At 43.5% G+C, this 12609-nt stretch overlaps 1 long non-coding RNA gene across 2 annotated transcripts; it reads right to left on the bottom strand.

Annotated features, from left to right (window-relative positions):
- Positions 1-559: 559 nt before the first annotated feature.
- LOC112443028 (uncharacterized) lies at positions 560-10655 on the bottom strand. Of its 2 annotated transcripts, none has more exons than XR_009491909.1 (3): positions 10542-10655; positions 6973-7166; positions 560-1589 (listed from the first exon to the last, which is right to left on the bottom strand). It is a non-coding gene; the product is annotated as an uncharacterized lncRNA (long non-coding RNA). The 2 variants fall into 2 exon arrangements; XR_003031312.2 differs by lacking the exon at positions 560-1589 and adding an exon at positions 6139-6709 and having other exon boundaries at positions 10542-10654.
- Between the last annotated feature and the right edge of the window lie 1954 nt (positions 10656-12609).

The raw sequence follows: 12609 nt of genomic DNA, 5'->3' as shown, positions 1-12609 counted from the left end.
GATTTGTCAGCTAAATGGGAGCTTGCCAAAAGAACAAAGTGTACTGTTTTCCTTTTAGTATCTCAATGCCAGACATGATTCCATGTCTTTCACCCAGCAGAGACTTTCTGGAATATCAACTTCTAAGGCAGCCAATGAGAATTCAGAATAAATCATAGTAATTAGTATTCAAATGATAGGTGTTTGTCACAAGTCCATTATCAGAAATCAAATATCCATTAGGCAAGAGACATGACCTTTAGAGCTTCTAAACATTTGTGACCACTGCTTGAGAAGCTCTCCATCTGCCAATGCTCAGAGAGGCGATCTTGTATGGAGGATTATACAGTCAGTCCTCAAAAATAGCCAGGAAATGGGATTCTCAGTTAGAAAGACTCCCAGGTCATGAAGACACAAATAATTTATTCTGTGTGTGTATAAGATAAGGAAGAACTAAGGAAGTAGGTAGAGAAACTGTGGAAAATTAAGGGACTTGGGTGATTATAGAAACAACTTGAGTTGAAGAGGTCATCCGGCTCTAAGGGCCCTCCACCCACTTTCCCAGACGGTTTTCCTACAATTGTCTCCTGCCCTCTCTAGGGTTCAGCACACAGTGAATTAAAAAGGCAGTGCTTTTTGTGACCAATCTACTTGGGGGGAAGTGTTCCATCATTGAAATAATTTTATAGGATTGCCTCTCCAGGGCACAATCTCACAAAGGATGAGTCATGTGTAAGAACCCAGAACTGGGTGTAGTGGCAGCGAGGTATAACAAAGAACCTGGGCTTTGAAGCAGAAAACCCGGTTCAAATCCTGACTCTGCCCCAACTAGCTGTGAGCTCTTGAGTGAGTTACTAACCTCTCCCTACACTTTTTCTTTACTAACTTGAGAGTAATGGTACTTGGTATAAAGACTATTTGGAGTCACAGAAAATTTAGGAAAACCACTCTAAATTATTCCCAAAACTTAGGAAAACCATAAACCAAACGGATGTAGCTTATGTTTAATGAATAGTAGCTATTGTTACTCTTGGCCTCTAAGTAAATAATTGGAGCAGAGCTGACATGTGACTTGACTCCATGGGAAATTGTTCATACATGACTTGGAGATAAACAGAGCACCTACAGTATATGGGAGTCATGACACCAATAACATTGCTAACAACTTGCTATGATCTTGGGTGAGTCACAGTATTCTAGATGCTAGCAGAGGCCCTTGAGCTATTTTCAAAAATTCAGAGTCCAGTGAACATCATCTAATTGTTGGAGCTGAGCTTGCACAAATGCTGCCTTTGCTTCTAGAAGGAATGATCTCAGAGTCACACAATGACCCTTGGTTACTTTCATTTTGATCTGATGCTCTAATGGATATTATATATCTCTTTAGTTAATATAACTGAGAAAAATCAATGGATCATTATTGAAAACACACAAGGTTTTGGTGGGAACATCCAACAAAATACATGAAAAAAAATTTTATTTATTTGTTTATTCATTTATTTTTGCCTCACTGCATAGCCAGTGGGATCTTAGTTCCCCCACCAGGAATTCAGCTCATATCCCCTGCATTAGAAGCACAGAGTCTTAACCACTGGACTGCCAGGGAAGTCCTGAAATAAATTTAAAAAGAGATCTTTGTTAATGAAAAGTCCAGAAAGCTTTTCCTAAGGAAATTTTAATGCTACCATCTTACATTTCTATTGTTCTCCTTCCTGATTCTCCAGAATTTTCTCCCATAGAAGGAGAGTAAAAAGTACATCAATTCATTTTCCTTTGCTTCTCCTCACCACACAAGGGTCTCTAGTCGCATACCATTAGCCACTGACAACCCGTCTTTATATAATGACCTCTTGGGGGCCTTTTATCATCCAGAGATGAACAAAGATATGAAGTATTGACTTACTGTTTCCAAAACAATTATTGGGCACATACTGTTCTAAACAGTGAACAGAGAAAAAAAAAAAAAATCCCCTGCCCTTACAGAGTTTACATTCAAGTGCAGAAAGAGACAACAAACCAAGTCATCCAACAGATAAAATAATGTTAGTGGTAAGTGCCTTGAAGAAGAAAAAAAGGCTCGGGGAGGTTGGAGAGATAAGGCAGTCAGGCCAAGGCACAGTGAAGAGGAAAAATTGAGTAGATACTAGAGGGTGAGGAGCTGAGACAAGTTGATGGATGGGGAGGAGCGCCCCAGAGGAGAGGAGAGCCAGAGCGGGTAGTGTGCTTGGCACGCAGAGGGACCGCTGGCCACCGTGCCTGGAGGGAAGCCATCTAGAGGTGGGTGGCAGAGGGAGCAGGGAGGTGGCTGCCAGCCAAACACTGTGGGGCCCTGTGAACCGCAGTCAAGACTGGATTTTAGTCCAAGTGTGTGAGGGGAAACCATTGGAGAGTTGTGAATACGGAAGGGACATTTTCCAAATGTCATCTCTCCAACAGCAAGCGTCGGGCAGGCACTCTAGTAAGATTCTGGACCACATACTACTGTGGGACAGCCACAGTCATAAAAGCAGCAGAGAATGCTTTCCTCACATCCCTGGATGTGAACGAAGGTCCCCCTTAACTTAACAGAGGGAGTCTCTGCCCTGCTTGAAACCCTCATGCTACTCTTCAACCCCGGCAACAACTCAAAGGAGTTAAATGTAAAGACGCATTTTTTTTTTTTAGTTATCCTTAAGTTCTTATATATATATATGGTTTCCTAGGTGGAGCCAGTGGTAAAGAATCTGCCTGCCAATACAGGAGACACAAGAGATGCAGGTTCAATCCCTGGGTCAGGAAGATACCCTGAAATAAGAAGTGGCAACCCACTCCAGTATTCTTGCCTGGAAAATTCCATGGACGGCGTAGCCTGGTGGGCTACGATCCACAGGGCTGCAGAGTCAGACACGACTGAGCGACTGAGCACTATCTATCTACATATTTTTGATTGAAGTTTGTTGCTACTTAGTCGCTAAGCTGTGTCCAACTATGCAACCTCATGGACTGCAGCACACCAGGTTTCCATGTCCTCCACTATCTCCAGAAATTTGCTCAAGTTCATGTCCATCTAGTCGGTGATGCTATCTAACCATCTCACCTTCTGCCATCCTTTTCTCCTTTTGCCGTCAATCTTTCCCAGCATCAGGGTCTTTTCCAACAAATCGACTCTTCACATCAGACACCAAAAAATATTGGAGCCTCAGCTTTAGCATCAGTCCCTTCAACGAGTATTCAGGGTTGATTTCCTTTAGGATTGACTGGTTTGATCTCCTTACTGTCCAAGGAAATCTGAAAAGTCTTTTCCAGCTCTGCAATTCGAAAGCATCAACTCTTTGGTGCTCAGTCTTCTTTATGGTCCAACACTCACACCTGTACGTGAGCACTGGAAAAACCATATCTTTGACAATACAGACCTTGGTTGGCAAAGTGATGTGTTTGTTTTTTTAAGATGCTGATTGAAGTACAGTTGATTTATAATACCATGTTAATTTCAAGTATACAGCACAGTGATTCAGTCATACACATATTCTTCAGATTCTCTTCCATTAGAGATTATTATAAAATATAGTTCCCTGTACTATCAGTAGAGCCTTGTTGGTTAACTTTTTTTTTTTTTTTTTAGTTGATTTACAATGTTTCAGGTGTACAGCAAAATGATTCAGTTATATATATATATATATATATATATGCTATATATATATTACATTCTATATATACATTCCTTTTCAAATTCTTTTCCATTATAGGTTATTACAAGATATTGAATATAGTTCCCTATGTTATACAGTAAGATCCTATGGTTCATCTATTTTGTATCTAGTAGTATGTATCTAGGAGAAGGCAATGGCACCCCACTCCAGTGTTCTTGCCTGGAGAATCCCAGGGACGGGGGAGCCTGGTGGGCTGTCGTCTATGGGGTTGCAGAGAGTCAGATGCGGCTGAAGCGACTTAGCAGCAGCAGCAGCAGCAGCAGCAGCAGCAGTATGTATCTGGTAATCCTGAATTCCCAATTTATCCCTCCCCTCTTTTCCCCCTTATTTTCTTTGTGAGTCTATTTCTGTTTTGTAAATAAGTTCATTTGAACCATATTTTAGATTCCAAATATAAATGATATCATATGATATTTGTCAAGACTCAGTTTTAATGTGAAGATTAAGTTGACAGCAAAGAGTTTCATAGGCAAAGGCAGAACTCTTCACCAAATCTCATCAATTTTAAACTCTAAGTAGAATAATATCTCTAACTCACAGCTTAAGTATTTCTCAGGCAAGGCATGTCTAGGTGTGCCAGCATTTGCGTGCTGGCTGGAAAAAGTGTCTTTGCTCAGAAGCAGTGATGGCACATCCACGTAACAATGAGATCTCATTTCCCTGCCTGTCTGCTTGGGACAAGGGCACATACGTTCTGTCTCAATCCACAATATCTGTCCTCACATACTTATTGGGGACCCCAATTTTGAATTATCAACCATATAGCTCCTATTAAAAGCTCAGGTGAAAAAACATATTCGAGAGGATTTTCAGATTTTTCCATCAAATCATTCCCAGTGTCAGCACTGAGAAAGGATATATTTATCTCAAGTTCTAGGGGTATAGACTGAAGTAACCTGCTAGGAAAAGAAACTTCTTCAAAGAGACTTCATCATAAAAACCATGCTGTGACTTTTCAGTTATATACCATAACATGTCCATATTTGTTTTAATATGGAGGATTTTAAGATACCAGTTGAATTACTCAACAATCTGCCCCATCCTGCCCTCCCCCCCCATATGAAATGAAATGAGCATCCTTGGTTGTGCTCTGTTTATCACAGGGCTTTGGGTTCTCCCTGCATCCCAGGAAGGAAGGAAGAAGTGCCAAATAAAGGCAGCCAGTCATCCCTTCAAGTCAGTCCACCAAAGATTTCTAGAGCCAGACCATCCCAAGTTCCCTGTAGAATTCTTTCATATCATTGTGACTTCAGATCAGGTTCAGCATTTTTATTAAGAATTAGCATGGAAAACGGAGAAGGCAACGGCACCCCACTCCAGTACTCTTGCCTGGAAAATCCCATGGACCGAGGAGCCAGGTAGGCTGCAGTCCATGGGGTCGCAAAGAGTCAGACACGACTGAGCGACCTCACTTTGATTTTTCACTTTCTTGCATTGGAGAAGGAAATGGCAACCCACTCCACTATTCTTGCTTGGAGAATCCCAGGGATGGCGGAGCCTGGTGGGCTGCCATAGACTGGTGGGCTGCCGTCTATGGGGTCACAAAGAGTCGGACATGACTGAAGTGACTTAGCAGTAGCAGCAGCATGGAAAAAACTTACCACTCACCATCTTGGAGCTCTCAGATTGATTGGGGTTTCCTTATTATTGGAAATTAAAAATTTTAGGAAAAGAAAGAATCAATGTAAGAACCAGCAATATTTATAGCTTGTGGTTATATAATAACCCATACAACAAATTCCTCTCTGCACTCGAGAAATTTCTCTTTGTTATTTTGCATGCTTTTTAAAAATAAGAGCTCATGAATCTGTCTTCTTTCTTTTTTTGCTTTGACTGATAGGAAACCCGGAGATGTGTTTGGCGTTCAGTTATTAGTGCTGGGCTGTGCTTAGTCATTCAGTCATGTCCGACTCTTTGCAACCCCATGGACTGTAGCCCACTAGTCTCTGTCCATGGGGATTCTCCAGGCCAGAATACTGGAGTGGGTTGCCATGCCCTCCTCCAGGGGATCTTCCCAACCCAGGGATTGAACCCAGGTCTCCTGCATTGCAGGTGATTCTTCACTATCTGAGCCACCTGGAAAACCTTTAGTCTGAGTTTCTGGTATAATCATTCCTCTGATGCCACCACCCCATTCCACACTATATTGATCAACTTCAGGGTTTTATTTTTCATTTAAATGTCTTTAGAGTATATCAAACCTGTGTTTCTTAAGGTAAGCCATTTCAAGGATGTTTGCCAACGAGTCAAAACAAGCAACTCCACGAGAGATTTTTCATTCATTCAGCAAACCCAGACAGAGCCCAGCCCTGGGCTGGGCTGGAATGAAGGGTAACAGGAGTCTGCAATGGATTTCTTCTTCTTTTTCACTGGGGAGAGACTAAATGGTCTCAAAATAGCTCCTCTGTTTATATTGTTTGTCCCTTAAAAACAAACAAATAAACAACAATAACAACAAAAACACCAGAACTTTACTTTTGAACTATGGAGCCTTTATTCCATAACCAGTGTTGCAGGGTCTGATTTTGGAGCCTGTTTATCCAGACACCCGCACTCCCCACCCTGCCTCCCAGAGGATCCGTGCTGAATTGTGTTGAAACTCCTGCTATGTCATTTGCCATCTTTAAGGAAATTCCTACTTTAAAATGCCCAGGATGTGTGGAACTGAAGGTGAGGGGAGGGTATTTGCTGCCTCGAAGCTTGGGTTTTGGCTGTGAAGGCTTCCCTGTGTAACTCATGGTCCAGGCTAGGACTCCAGCCCCAGGAATCTGTAGCCAAGTCCTACAGCACTAATTTGCATGTGAATACCCAAGAAGCCAAGTCTCAGAAGTCCTCAAGGAGGCACACCCCGGTGTGAACTACTGTCAGCCCACGGGGAGACGGTGCCAAGCTTGGCCATGCTCTCTTTGGGTTTTGATGTGGTCCATTTGGCCCTTTGCAACATCTGCGGAAACCTCCTTCTGCTTCCACCACCTCAATGGCCACTTCACGCTGGGTCTGAGCATGTAAGCTGGGTTCTTTGTCCACCAACAGGAGACTCCCTGGAAGAAACCAGCCATTCCACTGCCCACAGAGCAAGCATCCCCAAGCGACTAACCAGCAGTAACCACTCTCATGAGAGCTTGGGGGAGGTTTACAGGACAGCTGAGCTCTGCATCTTCTCACACCCACACTGTGAACTATACTCATATCTGCATTTTCGCAGACAATACCCATCACTTCAAAAAGCCCTGAATCCTCTGCTACAGCATGTGGACGACTTAAAAGCAGTATTATTAAATTACCTTCTAATTAATTGGCTCACCTGTTGCCAAGTCAGATTGCTAGAAGCTGAGTCTCTTTATTGGATGATTTGCTTATTATTCATGCCAAGTAGAACAAATCATAAGCAGCTATAGACAATGTTGAGAAGGCCAGGGACCAGCATAGAGCCACTCCCCATCCAGTTTCTACATTGGTTCCTCCTCATGTCAGGGGCTAAAGATGGAATTCATTTACCTGTGAAGATGAGTTGGGAAACCTTTGTAAAATCTGTCTCCCAAGAATTTACCTTGCTTTTCACCTCGAGATCCTTCCATAAGTATTAGTTGATTGGGAATGCTTCTCACTGTGTACAAATATTTATTGATCCTGGACACCCCAATAATTTCTTCAATTGAACCCATCTGGATCCATTCTCAGATTCTGCTTTGCCTTCCCACTTCAGGATGAGCCCAAGCTTTAGCCTGAGAAAAATGGACCATCTCTGAATTGACATAGTTTGTGGGCCAGGAACTCAACATTCTGGCTGGTAACTTTTCTTCAGACACTTCTATTCTTGTTGGAAGCTGACTCTCCTCTGTTCCAAGCCGGCCAAACTCCTGGCTCGTCCATGACATCACCCATCCTTAATTGCTCCCTCTCGTGTCAAAGGAAGAGTTCCTATTCCTTTCCAAAGCCATCTTCCAGCTGAAGACCCATCCTGCCACCCCCCACTTCTCTTTAAATGACTTCCCCTTTCCTGTCTTCGGAAGTTGTATCTCCCCTATCTGCCTACCAACATTTTTCAATGTTTCTGGCTCATTCTAAAAATAAGTTTCCCTGGATTCTGCTTCCATTCCACCAGAGCTCTCTCCCTCCTCCTTCCGGTGATGACGAGGCTCACCACCTCCTCTTCCCACTTCCCATCCTCTGCCCAACACTCACCATCTGTCATCTGCCTCCAACCCTCCAGAAAACCAGCTCTCCCAAAGGGTGCCAGCAGTTTCCCTTTCCCCCAGCCCACCGATGTATTTTTACTTTTCATCTTGCTGTCGTGTTTGACCTTCTCAGCTATGCCCTGGCAATGCTGTTGGCTCCCAGCTCACCGTTTCTGCTCGATTCTTCTGTCTTCTGACCATCGCTTTCACTGTCCCTCTGCTCTGCTCTTCCTCCTCATCTTCCCCCCTCCTCTTTTGATCCTGCCCCTGCCCCTCTTCTCTTTTTTCTTCTCCTTGCTCTTCCTAGAGATAGTGCAATGCAGTGTGTGCAAGTCACTTCAGTCGTGTCCAGCTCTTTGCAACCATAGTCCTCCAGGCTCCTCTGTCCATGGGATTCTCCAGGCAAGAATACTGGAGTGGGTTGGTGCAGTGCTGGGCAGAGGCACAAATCTTTCAATTCAGACAGAATTAAGTTTTACATTCTGGTTCTGGTATTTGGGACCTATCAGACCTTAAGACTCAGACCTTAGAAAATTGCTTAACCTTTCCAGACTTCAGCTTTCTCTGCTATAAAACAAAAACAAATGGTAACAACAATAATAAAAATAATAATCATTCTTTCCAAGTTGTTTCAAGCATACCAGTGCAGATACCATAGAAACCTTCTCAATACATGGAAGCTTTTATGATTATCTTTATCATCACAACCTCTAGAGAGGGCTCATCTTTTTATCTTCTCTCCTGCCTTCAGTTCATGCACTTGAGTCCAGCCACTCACTTCCCCATGCCCAGCCCTGACCTCTCCCCTGAGCTCCAACTTATACTGCAAACCACCTACTAGACCTTCTCTGGGATGTCCACAGGCATCTCAAATTCTGTGTCCTGTTAAAAGCTATTTCTTTCCCACCCACCCCCAAATTCATATGTTGAAGCCCTACCTCAGAACGTGACTGTATTTGGAGAGAGGCATTTTAGAGGTGATTAAGTTAAATGAGGCAGTTAGGGTGAGCCCCCATCCAACCTGACCAGTGTCCTTATAAGGTGAGGAAATTGGGACACACAGAGAAATACCAGGAATGCTTGCACAGGGCCAAGACCATGTGAGGAACCAGGGAGCAGGCAGGCAGCCCATGGGGAAAGGTCTCAGGAAAAGCCTAACACCCTGATCTTTGACTTCTAGCCTCCAGAACTATTAGCAAATACATCTCTGTTGTTTAAGCCACCCATTCGGTGGTATTTTACAGCCTAGGAAACTAATACACGTCCCAGGCTCTAATTGCTGTGTCTTTCCTGAAACATACACCTCCTCCTGTTTTATCCCCTTCCCACTGACCAATAATATCCTCTTCCCTCTGCCTCATCACCCACCCAGTCCGTCTCCAAGGCTGCTGCTTCTAATTTCTGAATAGCTTCAACCTATGCATCACCTTGTTTAGCTCAGGCCCACGTGATCTTTCATCTGGTCTAAGGCATAGCCTCCCATTCAGCTGGTCTCTGCCATCATAGCATTTCTCTATTTTCATCCATCAAGTACACCAGTTAGATGAATCACTCTAACATGCAGGCTTGTTTGCCTCTGTCTTCATCAAAAAGTCCTTCGTCAACTCCCCACTATCCGGTGAAAGTTCCTCAGCCTGACACCTAAAACCGTCAGTAATTTGGCTCCAGTTTACCAATCTCTCATGTCCTGCTTTTTTCTTCCTTAGACCTTTGCTCTATTCAAACAGGAAAGCTTGCTGCTCCTGGAAAAGGGCCCCACCTCTCTGACCACTCCCTGAAATAAAATGCCTCCCCATTCCTCAGACCGTTCTGTATTTTGCAGTCTGTAAATTTCAGTTCAAAGGCCACACCGCCACGCCTTTCTTGCCTCCTTCACTGTAGGAGGAGTCTTGGCACTGGGCTCAGCCCCGACCCATCACGATGGTCTATGTCACATGTGCGTTCTCTCGTCTCCGCTGCTCAACACGGAACACACTGAGGGCCACATAACTGGCTCTCATTCTCCTTTTATCCGCCTGGTGCCCAGCACAGCACCTGGCATGTACCTCTCCCACTGTGTTCATCGATGAGCAAATGAAGAACACTGGAAGTGAAGTCATGAAGACAAGCAGGCCTTGATGCCCTAAATTAACCATTCTCACAAAAGAGCTGCTTCTCCTGATTTCACTCTAGAAAACCTAGGTTGTTCATTCAACTGGCCAAAGTCAATCACTAGTCTGGAATATATTTAAGCTCTAGAGAGGATGAAAATAGCAAAAAATAAAATAAAATTTAAAAAATTTAAGAAAATAGCAGCAGAGGGGGGAAGAACGCAAGGAAGAGATAGGGAGTTTGAGATCAATATGTACACTCTGCTATGTTTAAAATGATAACCAGTGACGACCTCCTGTACAGTACAGGGAACTCTGCTCAGTGTTATGTGGCAGCCTGGATGGGAAGGGAGTCTGGGGGAGAATGGATACATGTAACGTACGGCTGAGTCCCTTTGCTGTCCACTTGAAACTAACACATCATTGTTAACTGGCTGTACCCCAATATAAGATAAAAAGTTGACAAAAAATTAAATAGTAGCAGGAGACAGAGGTCCTGGTTGTGAGGTCATTAACACCCAGCCGCCATATCTTGACCTTAACACTTCTCTGGGAACAATATCCGTCTTTATTAACAACTCCCAGCGAGCTATTCTCATACTCACCCAGACTCTGCTCAAAGTCTAGAAGCACTTCCACCTGGTGCCATCAGATCTGAGCTTTCTAGCTCCCAAATGATGTCCTCCCTTGGCTTTTCCCCCTTCACTGTGACATCAGTACGGAACACAAGTACCGTGGAGGTAGGTCAATGACATGGAACCTGTTCTGACAGGTCACTTCTGGCAGCCGCTGCTCGGGCTTGAAGTATGACAGCACCCTGATACTTTCCCAAAGGCGTTCTCAGAAGGGGTGGATGCATCTGAGTTCTCTTGCTACTCAGGAGCAGAGCATGCATTTGCACAGATCAGATTGGACACAGTTCCTCAGGTTGTTTTATGCGGCTTTTAAATGAAGAAAATGCATTCCATGTGAGGCGCCGGTGTCTGCCTCTCCCCCAGCAGCGCTGCCCTGGGCGATCACAAGATGGCTGTCCTGTTGTGGCCCCTCGACTCCTGTGCGTTACAGCCTGCTGCATGCAGTCTGGCAGGGGGGATTCTGCCCAGCTAGTGATTAATCTGGCTGTGTATTTTGGCAAACAGATATAGTCCTACCTCTCTTAAATTAAGAAAATGAGCTTGTCCCAACAAAGCATTAAAATAAATTTCAGAAACACCTAAGACTTACAGAAAATGTAAGATCGTATACTTACTAGTTAGAGATGGTCTTTGGCACTCTGAGCCTCAGTTTCCTTCTCTGGAAAATGGAGTAAAACCTGTTTCTCTCATCCTAGGTATTTTTGTAGATCCAATCAGGTAAATACATTATTTGAAAATTATAAAGCATCACATAAATATATTACTTATTTTACACGTATTTTTATATGAATAACTTTAAGCTTTCTCATCTACATATGAAAGTTTCTTATCATCAAATAACTCAATATGGGTTTATGACAAATAGTTTCCCACAACCAAATTCCGGCATTGCATTGGTGTAAGTGATAATGTCATATGTTTTACCATGTGCCTGCCACATAGTATATATGCAATAAATATTTATTAAATTAGTTAATTGATTAGCACTTTAAATTTCATCTAGCATGCCTTTAGATACACAGTGGCCAGATTCACTTCCCTTAGTTCAGTGGTCTTTCTACACCTTTCATAAAGAAAAATGGACAAACCACAGTGGATGGAAATGTTTTAGTTACATTGTGCTGGTCCACATACAGTTTCTCCTCTATTCCTTAAGAGCCTTCTTGGCTGTTTTTTTGGAGTGAGGCTGCAGTAGGAAGTGAGGAATACCTGGGGCTGGGGACTATCAGAAAGGAAGAGGAGGAGAAGTTAAGTGTGTGCACAAGTCTTTAAACAGAAGACCTGGGATGAATTCAGACTCTGATACATTCTACCCAGGTATCAATTTCCTCACATTAAAAAAAAGACAAGGGTAGTAAGGTTTGTTATGTGGTAAACAAGACAATGCTAAGGATTCTAATATTTCCACATTATAAAATGTAAGCCAGGACCCCTGAAGTTAGAAACATCTTTTCTTTGATCAGGCTTCCCTGGTGGCTCAGATGGTAAAGAATCTGCCTACAGTGCAGGAGACGCAGGTTTGAATCCTGGGTCAGGAAGATTCCCTGGAGAAGGGACTCTTCCGGCAACCCACTCCAGTATTCTTGTCTGGAGAATGACATGGTCAGAGGTGCCTGGCAGGCTATATACAGTTTGGGGGTCGAAAAGAGTCGGACACGACTGAGCGACTAACATTTTCTTTGATCATCCAAGTATGAAATGACCCTGCTTCTTAAATGAGCAGCCATGTTCTTCTCAATCCATTTTCTCCACGGGCATTTTCTGGGGGTCTGCTGGGACCTAGGCACTGGGCCGGGGACTACAGATCCTTGCCTTCCTGGAACATTCCAGTCTAACTCTGTCCTGGATTTAGTAACAGTACCGAGAGCCACCTCTAAAAAGCAGAGCACTAATGTGCATGTAATGTAGCTGGAGGCAGAATGTATTCTGGGAAAATAAAACTTTTAAAAGTAGATCCGTGTCTCATCACACCATATGGCTGCATGAGAGATCAGAGGCATCTATCTGCACTATTGATGGAAAAATAGAGCGGATTACA

Source organism: Bos taurus, chromosome 20, assembly GCF_002263795.3.
Source record: "Bos taurus isolate L1 Dominette 01449 registration number 42190680 breed Hereford chromosome 20, ARS-UCD2.0, whole genome shotgun sequence".
In the NCBI taxonomy this organism is placed as follows: Eukaryota; Metazoa; Chordata; class Mammalia; order Artiodactyla; family Bovidae; genus Bos; species Bos taurus.
The sequence above is the reverse complement of the archived record's forward strand: the minus strand, read 5'-3'. Positions and strand labels throughout refer to the sequence as shown.